Source organism: Lathyrus oleraceus, chromosome 7 (genome assembly GCF_024323335.1).
Source record: "Lathyrus oleraceus cultivar Zhongwan6 chromosome 7, CAAS_Psat_ZW6_1.0, whole genome shotgun sequence".
NCBI classification, from domain to species: Eukaryota; Viridiplantae; Streptophyta; class Magnoliopsida; order Fabales; family Fabaceae; genus Lathyrus; species Lathyrus oleraceus.
In genome coordinates this window covers 537,281,265-537,305,103 of record NC_066585.1, presented here as the reverse complement: position 1 = coordinate 537,305,103, position 23,839 = coordinate 537,281,265, and the positions used below count along the sequence as shown (strand labels likewise).

At 35.8% G+C, this 23,839-nt stretch overlaps 1 non-coding gene across 1 annotated transcript; it reads right to left on the bottom strand.

Moving 5' to 3' along the window:
• Positions 1-11,675: 11,675 nt before the first annotated feature.
• LOC127108688 (small nucleolar RNA R71) lies at positions 11,676-11,782 on the bottom strand. The gene has a single exon (XR_007796211.1). It is a non-coding gene; the product is annotated as a small nucleolar RNA R71 (small nucleolar RNA).
• Between the last annotated feature and the right edge of the window lie 12,057 nt (positions 11,783-23,839).

Sequence of the window (23,839 nt, the reverse complement as noted above, 5' to 3'; positions counted from 1 at the left end):
TACTCATTTCTTTGTCGTTAAATTCCTCATAATTGATGGATTCGCACCCTAATCAGTCCAAGTTTTATCATTAAACTCGATCAACAATATATTACTTGAGTTGTGGACTTGTGTTAATCTAGTCATCATTGTATCACCCCTTTGTTTTCTTTTCTTTTTCTTTTTTTCTTCTATAGTAGAACACTCATTTGTATGAGTTTCGCCACTAGATGAATGATCCATCTATGTTCAAAACAACAACAAAAGAAAAACAACACCATAACATTAAACCAATCACAAATAACAACAACAATAACAACAAAAACATAGGTATGCACTAAATATTCATTAACATGCTCACCACCACCAAAAATAAATAAGCCTTTATGGTTTAGAAACTAAGCACATCATCAACAACAACATAATCACAACATATCTCAACAAAACAAATAAATTAACATTCTCACCAATATCAACAAATAAATCTTTAGGGTTTAGGCAGTAAACAACAACAACAACAACATAGACACTAAATATTCAAGAAAACAACATAAATAAAACGGACATTAAACTTTCAACAACAAAAACAATATATATCTCAATACCAAAATATACAATAGCTCAATAACACAAAACCAGCAATACCAAAACCTACAATATATCATTAAGACGATAACAACAACAAGCATAGCTCAACAACAACAACAACAAGCATAGCTCAACAACAACAACAACAACAACAACAATATAAACAAACATATCTCAACAATAATATATATCTCAATATCGAAACCTGCAATATCTCAATAACACAACCACAACAACAACATAAACAAACATATCTCAACAACATTTTACTATTACATGCATGGTGAGATATTTTAGGTACAAGAAACATGATAAATAAGTATATTCATTTGAGTTAAATCGTGTGAGTTCCATCCTTCCTTCTTACAAGTCGTTCTTCTTGCATTTTTTCGTTGCTTTGTACGTTTAATCAAGAATGATAATAATGTCATTTGTCCACGTTTACGGAAGAACGATATTGATGGTAAAGAAATTATGTGGAACGAGTTAGAGATGAAATGATATGATGGTTCTTTTCGTTAATGGAAATAAATAAAAAATTGTTAAGGTTCAAATGGGTTCTCACGGTTGAATGTGTGCTTCGTTTTCGTAAGGCAGTGACAATAGAATAGACATGAGAAACTAAAATATGTTTTTTAAATAAGAATATAACATTTCACCACAGTTGGTTAAATCCATTATGGTGATATTTCATTTATTTAATTTAATTTCATAAAAAATGTCATTTTTTAATCATAAAAAAATTAAAACCCTCATCTAATATTTCAGTATTTCAGATTGTCGGTCTCACACAATGAATTAACATTGTATGTGACATATTATCTTGAATCAAACATAATTTTATTATAACATTTTACATGTCAATGGTTGTCATACATGATTAAGGAAATATTGAGAGATTTTCGAAATTCTAAGAGCAGAACCCAAAGATTACATATTTCCTATGCCGTTGACAAAATTAAGTTTGAGAATAACTAATGTTTTTAAAAAGGAGAAACATATGTGAGTTTGTTAGTATTTCTCTCTTTTTCGTTGTTATTTTTATCACTTGACTTACTAGCTGTTTTCAATTCAACTTAGTTTTGTTGAAAAAACCACATTACCGCAAATCCAAATATATCGATTAAATACAAGAACTACAAATTTATCAAATTAATAACCTCTGTAAATTCAAATCTAAGACCAAAGATATAGTAAAAGCTAACACAAACACAAATGCTTAAATAAACATAACATGAAAAACAACAACAGTAATTAACAATAATAATTAAAAAACATAAACATTGTATTCAACATTAGCATCTCCAAAATTTGAGATCAAACACATGAGTACTAGCTTGAACATAGCCTCTGGCAAATCTGAAAAGACCACTACCACCAACAACAGGAATCTCTCTAGGCTCTAGAGTCTACTATCATAATCAAACCCATCTTTAGTGGCAGATGCATATAACCATAGAGCTTTTGAAACATGCTTAAAGGGTTGTTAAAAATGGTTTTTTTTTCAGTCACTATGTCATGCCAGTAGAATCTAAAAATGACTTAACTTTAACTTTTTGTTAAAGTTGCGGTTCATAGTACGAACAGAATCAAAAGTGATATCATGATTTTGAAGTGATGATGTTGTACGAGAGAAGAAGAAAGTGAGGAATTGTTGGGAAAGCATTGTGGTGGGTTTTGTGACAGTAAAGGATATGTGAACTGTGATTGTAGTTTGTTTGTTTCCGGAAAGTGAGAGACAAAGGACAAAATTAATGGAGTGGGAATGTAGAAAATTATTGCCTTCAATTTGTGAATTTTATTTCAAATCACATATGACATATTACATACATTCTTAAATACAATTTCTGAGTTTCATATTTTTAAATATATATTATTTCACTATCCAGATGGTTTTGGATTGGTCATTTGTCCACATAGATCGATTCAATTCACATAGGTTCAATTTTCTTCTTGAACTCGCCACGATAATGCACAAGTAAACCTAGATCACGTAGTGAAAGCACATAAACATATCTTTCATTCTATTAGTATTATTATAAAAAAGGGTTTTCACGATGGTTGAAAAAGAGATATCATCATGATTGATCAACCCTGATAAGTTATGATTTTGTAGTAAGATGACGTTTGAAAGGGATATCACCACGGTTGAAGAACCGTGATAACGTATGCTATGGTAGTAAGTATGCTATTTTCCACCACATGCGTGTGACAGTGGTGGAAAACTAGGTAGCGCACCACATATCAGCACAATCATCTTAATCAATCTTTGTGAAATATAAAAATGGTCATGGATTCGATCCTCAATCATACCATGATATATAATATTTGACGTGCCACTTCACCATAATTCAATGTTGTAACCGTGGTTAAATACTTTGATTTTTTTAACTAGTCTATTTTAATATTCTATATATGCCCCATTTCTTTTACTACATGTATTATATAGACCACATTTTCTACCACTACAGAATAGGAATCAGCTAGCAAATACACAATTTTTTAAAATCAAATATGACTTAGAGCTTTTATATATATATATATATATATATATATATATATATATATATATATATATATATATATATATATTATATGTAAGCATCAAAATACATACGGCTTCAATATAATATCAAAATTTTAAACAAATTTAAATATATTAATTCAGAAAGAGGAATTTACATCTATTTTTTTATATATTTAACAATCAATGTTAGAGGGTGTAAATTCAAAGAGTGAGAAATGTCTGACGAATTTACACTTATTTTAAAACGGGTGTAAGTATATGGTATATTACACCCTATTTTATAGAAAACGGTTGTAAATATATGATATATTACTCATTATTTTATAAAAAATATGTGTAAATTATTACATATATACATTTAAATCAAACGAATTTATACCATATTTGATAAAAAAAATGAGTGTAAAATGTATAATGTTTACTCTGAATATTAATAAATTTATACCCTAATTTCTTTAAATAGGGTGTAAAAATATGGTATATTACACCCTATTTTAGTTATCACTGGTGTAAAATATTTTATAATTATATTAAATTTAATTTCATATACACCATATTTCATTTAACGAAATATTTTTGTATACTGCTGAACATTCAGTAAGCAAATACTTTATAACTTGTGTAAAAGAAATCGATTTATTTTCTAATGTTATTTTTAAAAAATCATAAAACCTTATTTTATATAACATTCATTCAGTAAACAAAAAACACAAGCAAAACAAACATATTATAACATCATCATATATAAGTCTTATATCAAAATCATATTATCTAATACTGAAAAGTCATATACATCAAAAGCATATTATCTCGTATTAAAAAATCCTAATATTTATTATGTAACGACAACAAAATATTCAATCAGAAGTCATAATATTTCTTCATGCAACAATAACAAAATATTCCATCACTTTCTTCATATAACAACTACAAAATATTAATGGAACAAAATTTATCTATATATACTTTTTCTTCCTTTGCTTTGGTTTTGGAAATGTTTATATGTCTCTTTGGTGCTCATGCTCTTCAACCATTTGCATTTGGTCTTGTTGTAGATTTTGCTCTTCAACCATTTGAAATAAACATTGAGTCAAACATTGTCAAATATGATCAATTGTCTCTTTTTCATACAATGAGGTGTCTGCGAATATCTACAAGTTCAATAGATAATAAATTCAAAAACTACATATTAAAACAATAATTGATATGTTTTTCAAAAAATACATGCAATACAAAAATATTTTAAATTATACTACCTCATTGAATCTTTAAACAATAGAAGGATCAATAATTTCAAACATATTCTTCATGACATCATATCCACATGCCCGTCTGTTATCTTAATGATGTGCCTACATATAAAATCTTAGTTACAATAAGATATCAAAAACAATATTATAATATTTCAAGAGAGAGAGAAAATTTGTATGATAATTGTTATGACAAGAATACACTACTACAAATAATACATTTCATGACAAAACTTTCACCTCACCCAACAAAAAACTGAGATATAATGCTCATGTGCGCAATATTTTATTTATTTTTGAATAAATACCGCATATTATCTCGATTTCTTATTATAATCGAGAAGAAAAATAATTCAGGATATGCTTTGAATCCCAACAACAACAATTTATATTTTTATTTCTTTAAAACTGGTGTCTTTCTTTTTATTTTATTTTTTATATTTAAAATAATAATCTATTCATTCAGTTATATTTAATAACTGAAGTATTAAATTATCAGATTTTACTATAAAAACACTCGTTCATCAGATTTTATCCTAAACATAACTTATATCTAGAAACTCCAAACTTGTACGCATCATATTTTGGGATGCATTGGAAGACATAAAAAATCTTCAATGTTCTTCTATCTTGAACAAAACATGTTTTTTTGCTCTTGCAATTCATTCCAACATAATGGTGTTGATGTTGTTGTTGTATTTTTGGAATAACCTTCTTATGTTGTCAATCGAAGGAAGAAAACATTTCTTTAATTTATTACTTTCCTCGATTGAAAATATTGAGATTTTTTATTCCTAAACATATTGTAAATTGCAAACACATGAACCACTAGAAAAACATTTATTAGTGTCAGCCAATTGAATACGCTAAAGATGAAAAAACTAACACTAATATGTCACTACTACGGAAAACACTTATCACAACTGTTGGAAAAGGGATACCACCATATTGGACCAACCGTTGTGAGGTAAGGTATAGTTGTATGTACGATGCTTTCCATATAATCTTTCAACCTGATCTAGAATATTATAATATGACAAATTAAGTTATATTAGAAGAACAAGTTCACGTTCAATGCTTGACAAGTGTTCTTCAACTCCTTAGCCGCATTTTGCTCATTAACAGTTAGAGCTTTCTTTAATGATCTTAGTTCTTCAACCACCCCTTCCTTCACCTCTAGTTCATTTTCAAAATGTTATTTACTTTGCAAACAAAATTAGAGGTGGAGAGAGGAGAAGTTGAAGACCTAAAATCACTAAAAAAAATTCTAACGGTTAAAGAACAATATGCAGATAACAGACTAAAGAATTCTTGTCAAGAATTGAACGTGTACTTGTTTTCAAATATAATTTTATCTATCATATCATGATTTTCTAATGCAATATGAAAAGTTATATATTCAGTAAGGGATTGGAAAAACACTCAAACCACGTAATATATGCTAAACTCATCTTTTAAACAAACATTAACAATAACATTCATCAATAACAAACAATAAACAACATACACGATATAACAAACATATCAACTCATTGAATATTTCAGAAACTTACGTGTCCCATAATGGCATAACCAATGAAATAAGGATGAAATTGAAGTTAGAGCTGCAAACTTGTGTCTATTTTGAATGGATGTCATTCTGGGTGTTTTACACAAGTTTGCAACGCTCACTTTATCTTCGTCCTCGTTATTGAAACAAGCATCCCTACCTACATAATGAAACAAGCAGAAAGTTCAAACATGATGAAACAAGTTATTGAAACATAAACAATAATAGATAAACAGATTTTGAAGTATAAATTATAGTGACGACGAATCAATAAAGTAGCCATTTGCTAAGATTTGATAAGAGAAAGGAAACCTTCAAAGAAGACGAGTTGGCTGGATAAGATTGGGGTTTCAATATGAGAGAGGAGTGATAGAGATGTTGAGGTTTAGTTTTGAGAGAGACAAGTGAAATAGATGTTAGGGTTTTGTTTTTAGAAAGACGACTGTAATGAATTAAAAAGAGACATAATTTCGCTTATATATAAATAAGTAACATATTTCACTATGATTGACAATACAAACCATGATGAAATTATTGCTACTTACACTATGTTTGATTATAAAAATTCTGGTGATATACAAGGTCAATCATATTATGTAACGATCAGTGGAAAATTGTTGGTGCTAGAATTTGAACTATTTCAATCCAGGTACTTTTCACTATAGTTGGTACCTATGACCATTGTGAAATGTCCTTTCTTAAATACCCAAAAAACATCCAAAAAGAACTATTACAACAGTTAACAGGAAGACCGTTATAAAATTGGTGTTGTGAAAGGTCTACTTTATAATAGTGTATGTTTAGCGTTGGTTTCGGGCCTTGGATAAAGCCTGTGAAGCTACTGGGTAGCATTGGCTATAGAGAAGCCAAAGCTGACTAACCTCGACTAAATCGATGCTAAGAGAATGCTAAATGCTCTGATGCTACTTTTTCCAAAAACATGGAAAATCAACAATTATGCTTAGTGTTGCTCAAGCCGACTCTAAAGTCAACATTTTCTCCTAGCAACGGTCGGCCGATGTTATGGTCAACTTATAAAAGTAAAAAAAAAAATAACTTTATCATCGGCTAGGCCAACCCTAAATTCAACATAGAAAAGTCAACAATTATGTTTAGCATTCCTTAGACCGATTCTAAAGTCAACAAAAAAAGTGAAAAAGTTCTCCTAGCGTCGGTTTGATCGATGTTAAAATTAACCTACAAAATTAATAAATATGTTTAGCATCAGATGGCCGACTCTATAGTCAACACATAAAAAGTCAATAATTACTCTTAGTGTCGGTCACCCCGACTCTATAGTCAACCAAGAAAAGTCAATGGAACCTATTAGCATCAGCGCAGCGCAGTTGATTCTATAATCAACCTAGGAAAGTCAATTATACTTTTTAGCATCGGTCTAACCGACCCTAAAGTCAAAGTCAATCAAGAAAATGCAAAGAAAGATAACATTAAGAACATATCTATATCACACAGCATAAACAATGCTATGATAGTAAACCAAAAATTACAACATATCAGTCACTAAAACATATGGACAATACTATTACTACAAACCACGCCAACACTGATACAAGGCAGCAACATCAACAAACTGAAAGAACATAAACAATACTCCACCAAATTCAACAACCAAGTGCACATAAACAACACCAAAGTTAACCTGCAAAAATACAACAAATTTAGCCAAAGTCCGTCTAGACAAACTTGACATTATGAGCATTGATCAAAACACTAAAAACCTGATTGGAATTGCGCACCAAACCGGTAGAAAAGCTGAAGAGAGAACAAAGTTCTATGCTCATCCCAAACCTGCCAAACCAATTCCTAATTCTATAAAAAGATAAAGCAATATACTCAAATGTTGTGCCACTATGCAATGAGGAAATTGCAATGTCGGTGTTGAGAAAATGGGAATGAAAGTATGAGAAAACTAAACATACTTATTTTACCTTCAACTTTGAAAATAGTAGCTGTGAAGCAATTCTAGAAGCTTCTTTTTATTTTGGCTGGTCACAAAAACTTTTTCACATACACCTTCCCCAATCACTTTTGCCTCAACTGAAAATGTTTTAGCATGTTTTGATGTCAGAAGCTGCAATTCCAAATTATGAGATTTGCAAAGTTCTTTCAAATCCCCAATAGGACTAAGTTGCAAACTTTATGAGAATTTCATGATTGGGCCCAAGAACGAAATCATAATCTTCCAAACATTGTTCAAATTAAATCCTGCATCAAAAAGAACGACACTAATACATGATTCAACCAAATCACCTAGGGCCTGAAACAATCCATAATGTCAATTTCGACGCCATATGATTTTTTTGCAAAATTACATAGCAATAAGATATGAATGATTTCAGCATTTGCAAGTTCCATTTTTCTGCTCAATAAAAAAACATGGTTAGTAAGCAAGCACACGTGCTACAGAAAACCTAAACCTTAATTGGCCTTAGTAATCATACCTTCGCTTGTAGAAGGGATCATTGTTATCAACCTCGTCATTTGTTATAGTCGATGCAAATCCAGCACCGTCTAGACTAAGATCATTTGTTGCCACAAGCGATTGCTCTAGACTATTGGATGCTTTGTCTACCCTATTATATCGGACCTTGTGTATATATAACAGAACCAACAGAGTATCGGTTGCTTGGTTGAGGTTTAGGATGATCATGTGTCCCCTTATAAATAATCTCGGTGATTTGACAATCATGAGAGTGTTCGAAAAGTTTTTTCACTTCACAGTTCGGATGTGTACATTTGTGAAACTGCATGGAAATTCACTCCCTTTAACATGTTTTTGTCCATACTTTCTCCAATTGTATCCATCGTTAGACGATTGAGGGCCATTAGTTGCGTTGCCTTTGAGGTTAAGTTCATTCGAATTGACATCAACGGAGCACACGTGCCGGAACTAACCTACTTCCATTGAATTCCTTGCAACAATTTTAACAAATGATTGTCAAGTATGCGAGATGTGTCAACAAATGTGAAGACCTCCATTCCTTATCTCATAGAAAATACTTTGTCGACTTCCCACTTGGTTGACCGCCCTTATGTAGGATGGACATTGTAGGTAGAATGTCATCATGTTCGAACGAGGATTGTTACTAAGATTTATGGTTGACAACAAATGGAAAGAGTTGAAATAATGAATATAATCAGTGCATATGGAACTTGTAACTCTAGTTTATGATAAACATGCAATCACTTAATAAAATCAACCACAAAAATTACCTTTCGAATAGATACATCCATCGGTGTTGTACTGGACCATCTAGAATTTCTTCTTTGGCAAGATGGATTGGAAAATTCTCCATTGAGTCAAAGAAATCTGGTGGAAAATCATTTCTAACTCGCATATTATAATTGGAATATTCTCATCCAACTTAATTAATTAAGTCGTCCATCTTTGATAACATGAAATAGTATCACATTCTAGGACTCAATTTAATTAAATTATATTATTATTTACTTCAATTTATTTCATTTTATTAGATATTACGCGGTATTTTCTTTCTATTTATCTCAGGTGGTTTATTTGAAGCACAAGTAAAAAAGGAAGAAAAGGAGGTGCAAAAAGGAATGAAAAGAAGCAAATATCAAAAGCCAAAGCCCAACCCAAAAAGCACAGGCGTTGTGCCTGTGACGAGCGTCACAAAGGCTGTGACGAGCGTCACGCTTTACACACTTGTGTGACGAGCGTCACACATGGTGTGACGGACGTCACACCATTCTCCTATATTTTTGGCTTCAGAGACGTTGAGTCCTATTTGCACGCCTGACCATTTGCCACGTGAAGACCTTTGACACGGAATACCATTGGAAACAGTTACAACAAGTGACCAATATAAATAGTAACCTTACGGAAAACCCTAGAGGTTCCACGCTTCTTCGTCGTTTTCTCTTTTTCGCATTTTTTCTCTTCCAGCAGTACAAGCACATTTTTACAGCATTACTTTTACGATTTTTATATTGTTTCCTTTGCAATTTCTATTTTTTTTCAGCAATTAATTAATTTTTCGCACAGTAGTTTCTACACCGGAAACTATTGTGTACCTTTCACCGGATCTAACCTTACGTTAGAATCTAGTTTTTTTATTCCTTCGCTTTTATTTTTCTGTTTGATTGAAGAATTCAAGAACAAATCCAACCGGCCTGTGGTGGAGTGTTCAAGACTGCTATTTAATTTCTCAGGTTCTTTAATTATTGTTTGAATTTATATATGCCCTGCTTTACTGTTTATTTATATTATTTGCCCGAGATGAATTTGTTTATGCATGATAATTATTTATGTCTGTTTAGCATGTCTGGCTAATTTATTTAGGTATCGGTATGTAAAGTAAGCGGAATGAAGGAATCAAAACCAAATTGGTTTAATTAAGTTTAAAATTAAAATCACTCTTTTTACGGTCTCAATTTACAGGTTTAATGACAAGGTTTTTGTACGAAAGTAAAAGACATAAAGAAGTTAAAAGCAATAGAACGAGAGTTTGAGTTTTTGACTGGACAGTGTAAATTGGACATTAATTCTAGATCAGGGCGAGAGCAATTTTTAGAGTTAATTAAATTCTAATCTTTTTCAAAAAGTATTTTTAAAGGTTGAATGTGAGGACGAGAGTTAAGCATTTGAATTTAATTATATAACCTAAGTCAACAGAGCGAGAGTTTGAGATAAGGGTGTTTAAACGATTAGTGTTTTCTTAAAAAGAGTTTCTACGGATTCTATTGTTTTCGAAAAGTGGTTTTTGACTTAACTAATAAGTGACAGCTACGTTAATATAAAATCATAGTTTATTCAACAGAGCGAGAGTTTGAGATAAGACTTTTAATCAATAGTGTCAACTGAAAGGATTTATTTTAAAACCAAGAAACCAACGAAGAATTGTTTCCCTAATTACGACGAACTACATACCGATATCCGCTTATTAGATATTTAATTTAGATCATATTTTTAGTTTTAGCTTTTCCCCCAAACAATCAAAGTATTACCTGCCTTAGCTTTACGAAGTAACCTTAGAAAACGGTATATCGATTCATTAAGTCCCTGTGGGATCGATATCTTTTAAAACTACGCGATAGAACTGTGCACTTGCAGTTTGTACCCCAAATTCGACTCATAAAGTCGCGATCAAGTTTTTGGCGCCGTTGCCGGGGACTTTATATTTAGTCGATATCGTAACTCTTCTGTTACGCTGTAGAGACTAAGGCTTTTCTTTTTCTTTTCTTTCTTTCGTTGATTTGTATGCCACACACTCGCTCACAAGGAGAGTCGTTCTACTTACGAATCAACGATATCGAGCTATATCTCCGAGTCTTACGACGAATTCGGGAATATCGTGCTGCAAACAATCTCCCTCCTGTTGAACTTCCTGATTTCAAAAATATTTTCCCTTCGATACCCGAGATGGCAGAACCAGCTCGTGCTCTTCGAGATTACGCCGCTCCATCGCAAGATGAGCCGCATTCGAGTATTGCTCCACCCGCAATCGAAGCAAACAACTTTAAACTTAAACCTTCACTGTTGCAGGCAGTGCAACAGAACCAATTCTCTGGAAATCCTACCGAGGATCCAAACCTTCATTTATCCGTATTTGTCCAATACGGTGATACTGTTAAGGCTAATGGTGTCACTTCAGAGGCAATTCGACTTCGTCTTTTTCCTTTCTCGTTAAGAGATAGCGCTAGAAGATGGCTTCAATCTCTTCCTTCCAACTCAGTCACCACATGGAACGAGTTGAAGAAAGTTTTTCTTGCCCGATATTTTCCGCCAAGCAAAACAGCTATGTTAAGAGCCCAGATAAATGGATTTAAACAGAAAGATAACGAGTCTCTCTTCGAAGCATGGGAAAGATATAAAGACATGATGAGACTTTGTCCACACCATGGTTTAGAGGACTGGTTAGTAATTCATACCTTCTATAATGGTCTCCTGTACAACACGAGGTTAACAATAGACGCCGCCGCAGGCGGTGCACTAATGAACAAACCTTATGCTGATGCTTACCAACTTATCGAAAGCATGGCTCAAAACCACTATCAGTGGGGAAGCGAACGAACAATGGTAGAAAAACCTCAAACGAAAACTGACATGTACGAGATAAGTAACCTTGATCATGTTAATGCAAAAGTGGATGCTCTGGTCCAGAAAATTGAAAGTTTAAACGTATCACCTCCAGCCACCGTGGTTGCCATAACTCAGAATTGCGAAGTCTGTGGAATCCAAAGTCACACTCCTGGAGATTGTCAACTCCTAACAGGAATCCAAGCGGAGCAAGTAAACTATGCTCAAGGAAGCCCCTACTCACATACCTATAACTCAAATTGGAAGAATCATCCCAATTTTTCATATAAGAGTAATAATGCTTTATACGCACCTGGACAATCTCCAAATCAAGCCCCAGCTATACCTCCGGGATATCAGAAGCCGATCCCATCTACACCTAACAATAACGCCCCTAGGAAATCCAACTTGGAAATCATGATGGAAAACTTTATAGCTTCTCAACAGCAAACCAATAAAGATTTCTTAAACCAGAATGTACACACTGGCGAACAAATTAAACAACTAGCAAGTAAAGTAGATGCCCTGGCTACCCATAACAAAATGCTGGAAACGCAAATTTCACAAGTAGCTCAACAACAAGCGCCTACTGCTGCCCCAACTGGTACATTTCCTGGCCAACCCCAACCTAACCCGAGAAGCCACGCTCATGCAATTATACTGAGAAGTGGAACGGAAGTGGAAGGACCGTCTGACCCAAGGATAGAAAACCATAACTCTAAAAAGTCAACTGAGGAAGAAAGTGAACCTAAGGAAAAGGAAGAGAGTAATAAGGAAACCGTAGAAAAGAAGGAACCTTATGTACCTCCACCACCTTATAAACCACCTATCCCTTACCCTCAAAGGCTTATTAAAACCAAAGATGCGGGCCAATTCAAAAAATTTGTTGACCTACTAAAACAATTAAACGTCACAATTCCGTTTACAGAAGCTATTACGCAGATGCCATCATATGCCAAGTTTTTAAAAGAAATTCTTTCTAATAAAAGGAAACTTGAAGATAGCGAAACCGTTACACTCACCGCTGAATGTAGCGCTATAATCCAGAATATGCCTCCTAAACTTAACGACCCAGGTAGTTTCTCTATACCCTGTCACATAGGAAAAAATTTCATTGACAAAGCCTTATGCGATTTAGGAGCCGATATTAGTGTTATGCCTTTATCCATATGCAAGAGACTTGAAATGGGAGAATTAAGACCAACTAAAATGTCGGTGCAACTAGCAGATCGTTCCGTTAAATATCCTGTAGGAATTCTTGAAAACGTTCCAGTGCGCATAGGTCAATTCTACATTCCAACTGATTTTATAATTATGGATATTAGAGAAGATGAAGTTACACCCATTATACTGGGAAGACCGTTCTTAGCAACTGCCGGTGCAATCATAGGCGTAAAACGAGGACGACTCACTTTCGAAGTAGGAGAAGAGAAAATTGAGTTCATTCTTTCCCAATTTTTGAAAGCACCTGCAATAGAAGATACATGTTACTTCATGGATATCATCGATGAATGCATAAAAGAAACGGAGTTAGAAAAAGACAAATGATCTGACTATCTTGTAGAAGACAAACTTAACCAATGTTTAGCAATAACACCGGACCCTACGCAATGCCTTAAGAAACCAACCCTAGACCTGAAAACACTTCCCAAAAATCTGAGATATGAATTCCTAGACTTAGAACTTGAACGACCAGTGATAGTTAATGCTGACCTAGGAAGACTCGAAACAGAAAAACTCCTACATATCTTAAGAAAATATCCAACCGCACTAGGATACAACATCACCGATCTTAAAGGAATAAGTCCTTCTATTTGTATGCACCGCATCATGCTAGAAGAAGACTGTAAAACTTCTAGGGAACACCAGAGGAGACTAAACCCAATCCTGAGTGAGGTAGTAAAGAAGGAAATAACCAAGTTATTAGAGGCAGGTATCATATATCCTATATCTGATAGCAAATGGGTTAGTCCTGTACACATAGTACCAAAGAAAGGAGGTGTAACAGTCATTGAAAATGAAAAAGGAGAAACTATAACCAAACGAATCGAATCGGGATGGAGAATATGCATTGACTATAGGAAACTAAACAAAGCAACCCGAAAAGATCATTTCCCTTTACCATTCATTGACCAGATGTTAGAACGATTAGCAAAACATTCTCATTTCTGCTATCTAGACGGTTACTCAGGTTTCTTTCAAATACCGATTCACCCTGATGACCAAGAAAAGACAACGTTCACGTGTCCTTTTGGTACCTTCGCTTATAGACGAATGCCGTTTGGCTTGTGTAATGCTCCTGCAACCTTCCAAAGGTGCATGATGGCAATATTCGCCGATTTTCTAGAAAACATCATGGAAGTATTTATGGATGACTTTTCCGTATGCGGACAAAGCTTTGAAGAATGCCTTGAAAACCTAGAAAGAGTTCTAGAGCGATGTATAAAAGTAAACCTAGTACTTAATTGGGAAAAATGTCACTTTATGGTACAAGAAGGAATTTTTTAGGACACATCATCTCGAACAGAGGAATTGAAGTAAACAAAGCCAAAATAGAGGTAATCGAAAATCTTCAACCCCCGAAAACTGTGAGAGAAGTACGAAGCTTCTTAGGACATGCCGGTTTTTACCGACGATTCATTAAAGACTTCTCTAAAATAACTAAACCTTTAACCGGGCTATTAATGAAAGATGCTGAATTCATATTCGATAATAGATGTTTAGAAGCATTTCAAACGCTTAAACAAACACTGATCTCCGCGCCCATAATGCAGACACCAGATTGGAATGAACCATTCGAAATAATGTGTGATGCCAGTGATTACGCTGTAGGTGCTGTTTTAGGACAACGAAAGGATAAAAAGCTTCATGTTATATATTATGCAAGTAGAACTCTAGATGAAGCACAAATGAATTACGCCACAACCGAGAAAGAACTTCTAGCAGTAGTGTTTGCGCTAGATAAATTTCGTTCTTACTTGGTCGGAGCCAAAATAATCATCTACACTGACCACGCTGCTATCAAATACCTCTTAACAAAAAAGGATGCTAAACCTAGACTCCTAAGGTGGATCATGTTGCTACAAGAGTTCGATTTGGAAATCAAAGACAAGAAAGGAACTGAAAACGTAGTAGCAGATCACCTCTCGAGACTTGAGAACCTTGAACCGGAAAGAACATCAATTAACGATGATTTCTCGTACGATAAACTTATAGATACTTTGGAAGAAAATAACGCTGATAAATAGGTAGAAACCACCTTAGCTATATCTGTTACACCGTGGTACGCTGACCTCGTCAATTATTTAGCTTCCGGAATAGTTCCACCTACCTTATCCTACCAGCAGAAGAAACGATTCTTCTATGACATAAAACAATATTACTGGGTTGACCCCTTACTTTTCAAAAGAGGCCCCGACGGTATTTTCCGTCGGTGTATACCCGAGGAAGAGGTAGAAAATATAATCCAACACTGTCACTCCGCTCCTTATGGTAGACATGCAAGTACATCCAAGACCTGCTCTAAAATCCTACAAGCCGGTTTTTATTGGCCAAATATATGGAAGGATGTACATGCAGCTATTAAGAAATGTGACAGATGTCAACGCACAGGAAACATATCTAGACGTGACGAGATGCCACAAAAGGGCGTTTTGGAAGTAGAGATTTTCGACGTGTGGGGAATAGACTTCATGGGACCGTTTCCATCCTCTTTCGGTAACAAGTACATACTCGTGGCAGTTGACTACGTATCGAAATGGATTGAAGCTATAGCTTCTCCAACATACGACACACGAGTAGTAACTAGACTCTTTAAGAATATAATATTTCCAAGGTTTGGTGTTCCAAGAATAGTAGTCAGTGATGGTGGATCACATTTCATATCCAAGGTACTCGAAAAACTACTGCTTAAGTATGGCGTAAGACATAGAGTTGCGACACCTTACCACCCTCAAACCAGTGGGCAAGTGGAAGTGTCTAACAGAGAAATTAAACAGATACTAGAGAAAACAGTCGCCACTTCAAGGAAAGACTGGTCATTGAAATTACCAGAAGCTTTATGGGCTTACCGAACTGCTTACAAAACTCCCATAGGGACAACCCCATTTAAGCTCATTTATGGAAAATCCTGTCACCTACCGGTAGAATTAGAACATAAGGCCTATTGGGCTATTAAAAATCTAAATTTAAACTATAAAGCCGCCGGCGAAAAGAGAATCCTTGACATAAGCGAATTAGAGGAACTCAGAAGAGACGCTTACGAAAATGCCAGAATCTACAAAGAAAGAACAAAACAATGGCATGACAAGCGCATATCAAGGAAAATCTTCAAACAAGGCGATACAGTCCTTTTATTTAACTCTAGGCTAAAGTTATTTCCGGGAAAACTACGATCTAGATGGTCAGGTCCTTTTCAAATCACCAATGTTTTTCCCAGTGGAGCAGTAGAAATTAAAGGCAAATCTATGGAACCATTTACCGTAAACGGGCAACGTCTAAAACATTATCACTATGCAGAAAACAATGAAGATTCGCAAGTCTTGCACTTAGACGAAATGCCTCCAAAACTTATAGATTATAATTGATAGTTTTTATGTCGAGCTTGCGACATTAAACAAAGCGCTTAGTGGGAGACAACCCAAAAATATTTATATTATTTTTTATTTCTTCCTTAATTATTCTTTTAAATTTTATTTAGTATTCTTTCTTAATTTATTTTAATTTACTAAAAAGCCTTTTTCTTCTTCTTTCGGCATTTGGCCAAATCCTGACTAAAACTCTTGTTTTTCTTTTCTCTAGCTAACACTAACCTGATGGGACAAATTGATCGTATGGGTATCAAATTCAGAGGAACAGCTCAGAAACAAAAGTTTGAGGAACTAGCCACGAGAGAGATGCTACCTAGCCTGTATGCTGATGACTGGGCAATGACTGCCCTTGGACTAAGACAAAGTGTCTTGTATTTGTTGAATCAGATAGGGTGGGAAACCGCTCCTATTCGAAGACAATTTGTCACTTACCGGAGACTAACACTAGAATTCCTTAGCTCCCTGATCTATCTACCCAACCATGGGAAAGGAATAAGCAGAGGTTTCATCCAGTTCAGAATGTTTAACATGGAGTACCAATTTAATATTCAAGACTTTACCAACCTTTTAGGTTTCCCTACCTCCTTTGACACATTCACAGTGAGCCAAGAAGAACTTTTTGAATATAGAGAACTTGAACACTTTTGGGGTAACTTGACTGGAAACGACGATCCCGAGGAACATGAGTTTCTCTCTGGAAACATACATAACCCGGCCTTTCGCTATTTCCATAAGATCCTGACCCACACCTTATTTGGGAAGAAGCCAAACAGTACCACAGTTTCACGTGATGAACTCTTCATCATATTTTGTGCTTCCCATAACCGTCCAGTAAACGGTGCCACTTTTATGTTCGCAAATTTAGACCACCTTATCCAAGATGAACGAGCACCAATTCGAATAGGCGGTTTGATAACCATGATTGGTAATGTTATCGGATTACGTCAGCCTATGCTTGACTTAAGCCCTTTTTGTGACATTACTATTATGAGTATACCCTTCCTCTTCAACACTATGTTTATAGCAAACCTAGGGTCTGACGAGTTTGAACTTATAATTAATAACCAAGTTCTTTGCCTATTCACCATGCCCGATCCTAGGACTAGTGTTCATAACCGCAATAACTGGCTCTACAATCTGAATGAAACCCCCTCTCCTGCTAGATCCACTGAATCCATCCAGAACTATGAGATTTGTGATGACCAGATTCCTTATGCTGAATCTGAACCCCAGACACCATCTGGTTATTATGATATTGATCCTCCTCCTCAACCTGTTCAGACCGAAGAATCGGCAATACCCGACCTTAGACATCATATGCCCGGAACTGATTATAACACCGCCATTGAAGCTTTGATGTCAGAACAAGACGCCCTCAGAGAAGAGTTCGCTAACATGAGACACGAATTTCTGGGATACATGAACGGTATGACAAATCAGTTTCACGAGTTGCTAAACCGTGTTAACTCCTTTGCTCCTCCGGCCAGAGATCATGCAGATGGATAGAAGTTGTTTTTCTTAGTTATTTAGTTTTAAGTTAGATTATTCATTAATGTTATTTCAAATTATGTTCGTATTTGTTTCTTTTTCGCATTTTTGTTTTTTACTTCCAATGTTACATTATGATTATTTTATGAAGCTATTGATTTATTTTACTTTATTATGAATTATGCAATATCTATCAATAATGCTCTCTACTGTTGCTGCCTACATAATTTATTAAAGAAAAATATAATTATGCACTATTATACAAAGTAGAATAGCATGCAGGGAAATTTAAATAGCAGAATAAAATAATCTGAAGCAAAACAAAATAAATAATAAAAATAAATTACCAAAATCATTATGAAGAACGCAAGCAGAAACCATGCCAATATGACTGTGTGAGGAGCGTCACACTATCTATCACGGACGTCACGCCAAGTGCTTGTGACGCCCGTCATGCCCCTGTAACGAGCGTAACACCCTTCTGATTAGGTGAACGTTACAAAGACGTTGGAGACGACCGTTACATCTCTTCACCTTTTTACCTTCCCCATTTATTCACATTTACCCACATTTATTTACTTTTCAACCACTCCCTTTCCAACTTCAAAATTTTTCCTATAAATACCCACCATACCTTTCTTCCTACATCACAACTATTCTATACAATCAAATATATTTCTTTTCTTTCCTAATTACTTCTTCCAACTCATTCATCAGTATGGCGGGAAATCAAAATTTCGGAAACATCATCTTCCGATCTGAAGATGATAACTATCAAAAGGAGCAGTTCAAGCGTTTCCAACAACGAGGTGTCACCTCTACCAGGTATCCTGATTCAACTTGTTTACAACAATTAGGATTACTTCAAGGTATCGAGTGGATGCTCCGCCTTGCCGATCTAACCTTTCTATGTGTAACACCCCGATAAAATATGATAATTATTTAATTTAAGTTAATAGTATATTTATTAATTTAATTAAATAATTGGAATATTATTGGATTATTATTATTGGAATATAAAGTTGGAATCAGAAAAGAGTCCCATTTAGAAAAAGGGTTTTACACGTGAAAACAGAGAACACGTAAGGATTGGGAGAAAAGAGAAGAAACTGAGAAAGGGAGAAGAAGAGGCTAGGGCTCAAGAGGAGGATTCACGATTGTTGAAGGTCAAAGAAGATTTGCCGGATTAACTCAGGTAAGGGGGGTTTATCGTCGTTTAATGGGTATTATGGATTAACATGTAATGGGTAGTAATAAGCCATTGAATCGACTCTAATTAGGTTTTGAGAAATACCTTTGAATTGTGATGAATGAATTGCGTTAAAACTGTGAATGAACCTATATTTGGATGAGTCGTAATTTCCTGGACGTGTAGCTTTTTACGGAATCGAAATCGGAGGTCCGGAAGGCCTCCAACGGCGAAAAATGCGGGTAATCCTGCATTCTGTTCGTGTTAGCGCAGGAACAGCTTTCTGTCTTGCGTTAACCGGTTAACCCAGGGTGTTAACCGGTTAACACTGTTATGATAATTAAAATAATTAATTTCTGTCTTGCGTTAACCGGTTAACCCAGGGTGTTAACCGGTTAACACTGTTAAAAATTGCCAGGAAGCGCGTTCTGTTTTGCGTTAACCGGTTAACCCAGGGCGTTAACTGGTTAACACTGTTTGAAAAGTGAAAAATTGATGATTGACCTATATTGGTGTATGATATAGTAGGGACCTTTTCCCGTTGTTTTGAACAGTATAGGTGTTAGTAGAGTGTGCTAATACGGTGATTTATTATTTGACATGATATGATATGATTCTGTGATAAATATGTTGATGATGTATGATGGTATGCATAATGCTGTGAATATATCTATTGTGGATTGGAGTGTGATGTACGTATGATGTATGATGGACTGTTTATGGCTTAGAGTGTGAGCATATGTCCATTGTGGATTGTTGTTGATGGTTGCATGCTAGGTGATTTAGCGTGCATAGCGTAGCCTTTATGGTGGTAGCTAATTCCCATGGTGAGGAATTAGTGAGTGAGTTATTGTGGATTGTTGTTGATGTTTGCATGCTAGGTGATTTAGCGTGCATAGCATAGCCTTTATGGTGGTAGCTAATTCCCATGGTGAGGAATTAGTGAGTGAGTCACTAGGTCTCAAATGAGTGGGACTAGTGAGCTTGGTAGCCGTATCTGGGTTTGATCGGTGAGGTTGAACTATGTGTTCACGAATAGTCGGTACCGCATGCATGGAGTCTCATTGCATAATGTATGTATGGCGTATAATATGAATGGATGTATTCCAATATTATACGTGTGTTTTGTGTTTGTGTTGAGTATGATTTTGAGTTGATGTTGCCGTTGCTGAATGTGTGATCTGATTAGGGTGATGAATGTGTTAATTTACTTAGCATTACATGATATTTTATAATGCTTATTATATCGATTGAGGAACTCACCCTTACAACTATGTTTCAGGTAACGAGCAGTGATTGAGTAGAAGCTAGTGCTTGGAGTCTAGTGTAGTTCCTTAGTGGGTCATGCTCTGGTATATGTAACATCGGGACGGGATGTTTACTTTGTTTTCATTTGTGGTTGTTGAACAACTTTACATGTAATGTGTTACATGGTTTGCATGTTGTTGGATTTCTATCCGCTGCGAATTGTGCAATGTTTTATTTTGATTAATAAATGAGCATGACAAGTTATTTTGGTGAATGGTGTGAAGTGTCAAGTGTGACACCCTGAAATTTGCATATCTACTCTGATTTATATTATGTTGTTTTAATTAATTATTGGGGTATTTTTAGAAGGGTGTTACATTAGTGGTATCAGAGCATAGTCGGTCGAGTCGAGTCGTAATTATTCTGTTTCCCTGTATGTGATAGGTGTTGTGTAACCCTATCAATACTTATTGTTTTAGCTTGTTGGATTAACTCAGAATAGAGATGGCTGGAAGAGGTAGAGACGATGCTGCGATTGCTGAGGCTCTGGGTATGCTAGCTGGAGTACTTGGAGGGAATCCGAATGTTGTGGGATTGGGAGCTGCTCGTCAACTGAGTGAGTTCCAGAAGAACAATCCTCCAATGTTCAAGGGAGCATACGATCCAGATGGTGCTCAGAAGTGGTTGAAGGAGATCGAGAGGATCTTCCGAGTGACTGAGTGTGCCGATAACCAGAAGGTCAGGTTCGGTACGCATATGTTGTCAGAGGAAGCAGATGATTGGTGGGGTGCTGCCCGCACTGAGTTGGAAGCTGCTGGAAGTGCTGAGATCACTTGGGCGGTGTTCAGAGAGAGATTCCTGAGGAAGTACTTTCCAGAGGATGTCAGAGGAAAGAAAGAGATAGAGTTCTTAGAATTGAAGCAGGGCAACCGGTCTGTTACTGAGTATGCTGCTAAGTTCACAGAGCTGTCGAAGTATTACACTCCCTATGATGAGGCTACTGGGGAATTTTCGAAATGTGTGAAGTTTGAGAACGGGTTACGTCCCGAGATCAAGCAAGCTATTGGGTATCAGCGGATTAGAGTGTTTTCTGACTTGGTTGACTGTTGCAGGATTTTTGAACAGGATACCAAGGCCAGAGCGGAGAGCTATCAGCAGAGGGTTGATAGGAAAGGCAAGAATCAGAATGATCGTGGGAAACCGTATGCAGCTGGCAAAGGTTTCCAGAGACAGAGTGGGATGAGGAGACCTAGTGGGGGAGACTCCAGTGCCCCTGCTAAGTGTTACAGATGTGGTCAGGCTGGACATCGTATCCATGAGTGTACCAGTACTGAGAAGAAGTGTTTCAAGTGTGGCAAAGGTGGTCACTTGGCTGCAGAGTGCCGGTTGAAGACAATGACTTGTTTCAACTGCGGAGAGGTGGGTCATATTAGCCCACAGTGTCCTAAGCCGAAGAAAGAGAACCAGTCGGGAGGCAAGGTCTTTGCTTTATCGGGTTCTGAGACTTCTGCAGATGATCGTTTGATCCGAGGTACGTGTTATATTAATGGCTTTCCTCTTGTAGCTATTATTGACACAGGTGCGACTCATTCCTTTATATCTTTGGATTGTGCTGTGAAACTTAAATTAGAGATATCTGAGATGCATGGGAGTATGGTGATTGATACTCCTGCAAAGGGTTCAGTGACTACTACTTCAGTTTGTTTAGATTTCCCTTTGAGTATTTTTGGTAGAGACTTTGGGATGGACCTCGTGTGTCTTCCACTAGTGCAGATTGATGTTATCCTGGGTATGAACTGGTTGGTGTTTAACCGAGTTTATATCAACTGTTTTGATAAGACTGTGATCTTTCCTGAGATTAAGGAAGGAAAGAGTTTGTTTCTATCAGCAAGGCAGGTGAATGAGGCAGTAGTAGATGGGGCAGAGTTGTTTATGTTGTTAGCGACTTTGGAGGCTAAAGATAAACTGGTGATTTGCGATCTAGCCGTGGTGTGTGATTTTCCTGATGTGTTTCCTGAAGAAGTGAATGAATTACCGCCAGAGCGTGAAGTTGAGTTCTCGATTGATTTGGTACCTGGTACTAGGCCGATATCGATGGCTCCGTACCGTATGTCTGTTGTTGAGTTAACTGAATTGAAGAGTCAGCTGGAAGATCTGTTGGATAAGAAATTTATTCGTCCGAATGTGTCACCGTGGGGCGCACCAGTGTTATTGGTTAAGAAGAAAGAAGGTACTATGAGGTTGTGTGTGGACTACGGGCAACTGAATAAAGTGACGATCAAGAATCGGTATCCTTTGCCGAGGATTGATGATTTGATGGATCAGTTGGTTGGTGCGAGTGTGTTCAGCAAAATAGATTTGAGATCGGGGTATCATCAAATACGTGTGAAAACTGAGGATATTCAGAAGACTGCTTTCAGAACAAGGTATGGACATTATGAGTATTCTGTAATGCCTTTTGGTGTAACTAATGCGCTTGGGGTATTTATGGAGTATATGAATAGGATTTTCCATCCGTACCTAGACAAGTTTGTTGTGGTGTTTATTGACGATATTTTGGTGTATTCGAAATCTGAAGAAGAGCATGATGAACATTTGAGAGTGGTTTTAGGAGTTCTACGAGAAAAGAAGTTATTTGCTAAACTGTCCAAGTGTGAATTTTGGTTAGAAGAGGTTAGTTTTCTTGGTCATGTGGTTTCAGGAGGTGGTGTTACTGTTGATCCTTCTAAGATAGAAGCGGTATCTAAGTGGGAAACTCCGAAGTCAGTTTCTGAGATAAGGAGTTTTCTTGGACTTGCAGGTTATTATAGGAAATTCATTGAGGGATTTTCTAAGTTGGTGTTACCATTGACGATGTTGACTAGAAAGGGGCAAGCGTTTGTTTGGGACTCAAAATGTGAAGAAGGTTTCCAAGAGTTAAAGAGAAGGTTAACTACTGCTCCTATTCTGATATTACCAAGTCCGTCGGAACCATTTGAGGTTTACTGTGATGCTTCATTGTTGGGTTTGGGTGGTGTTTTGATGCAGAATAAGCAGGTTGTCGCTTATGCTTCGAGACAACTGAAGGTTCATGAGAGGAACTATCCGACACACGATTTAGAGTTGGCAGCTGTGGTATTTGTTCTGAAGTTATGGAGGCATTACTTGTACGGGTCAAGATTTGAGGTTTTCAGTGACCATAAAAGTTTAAAGTATTTGTTTGATCAGAAAGAGCTGAATATGAGACAGAGGAGATGGTTAGAGTTTCTGAAGGATTATGACTTTGGTTTGAATTACCATCCGGGTAAAGCAAACGTAGTGGCTGATGCATTGAGTCGGAAATCATTGCATATGTCTATGTTAATGGTTAAGGAATTGGATTTAATTGAACA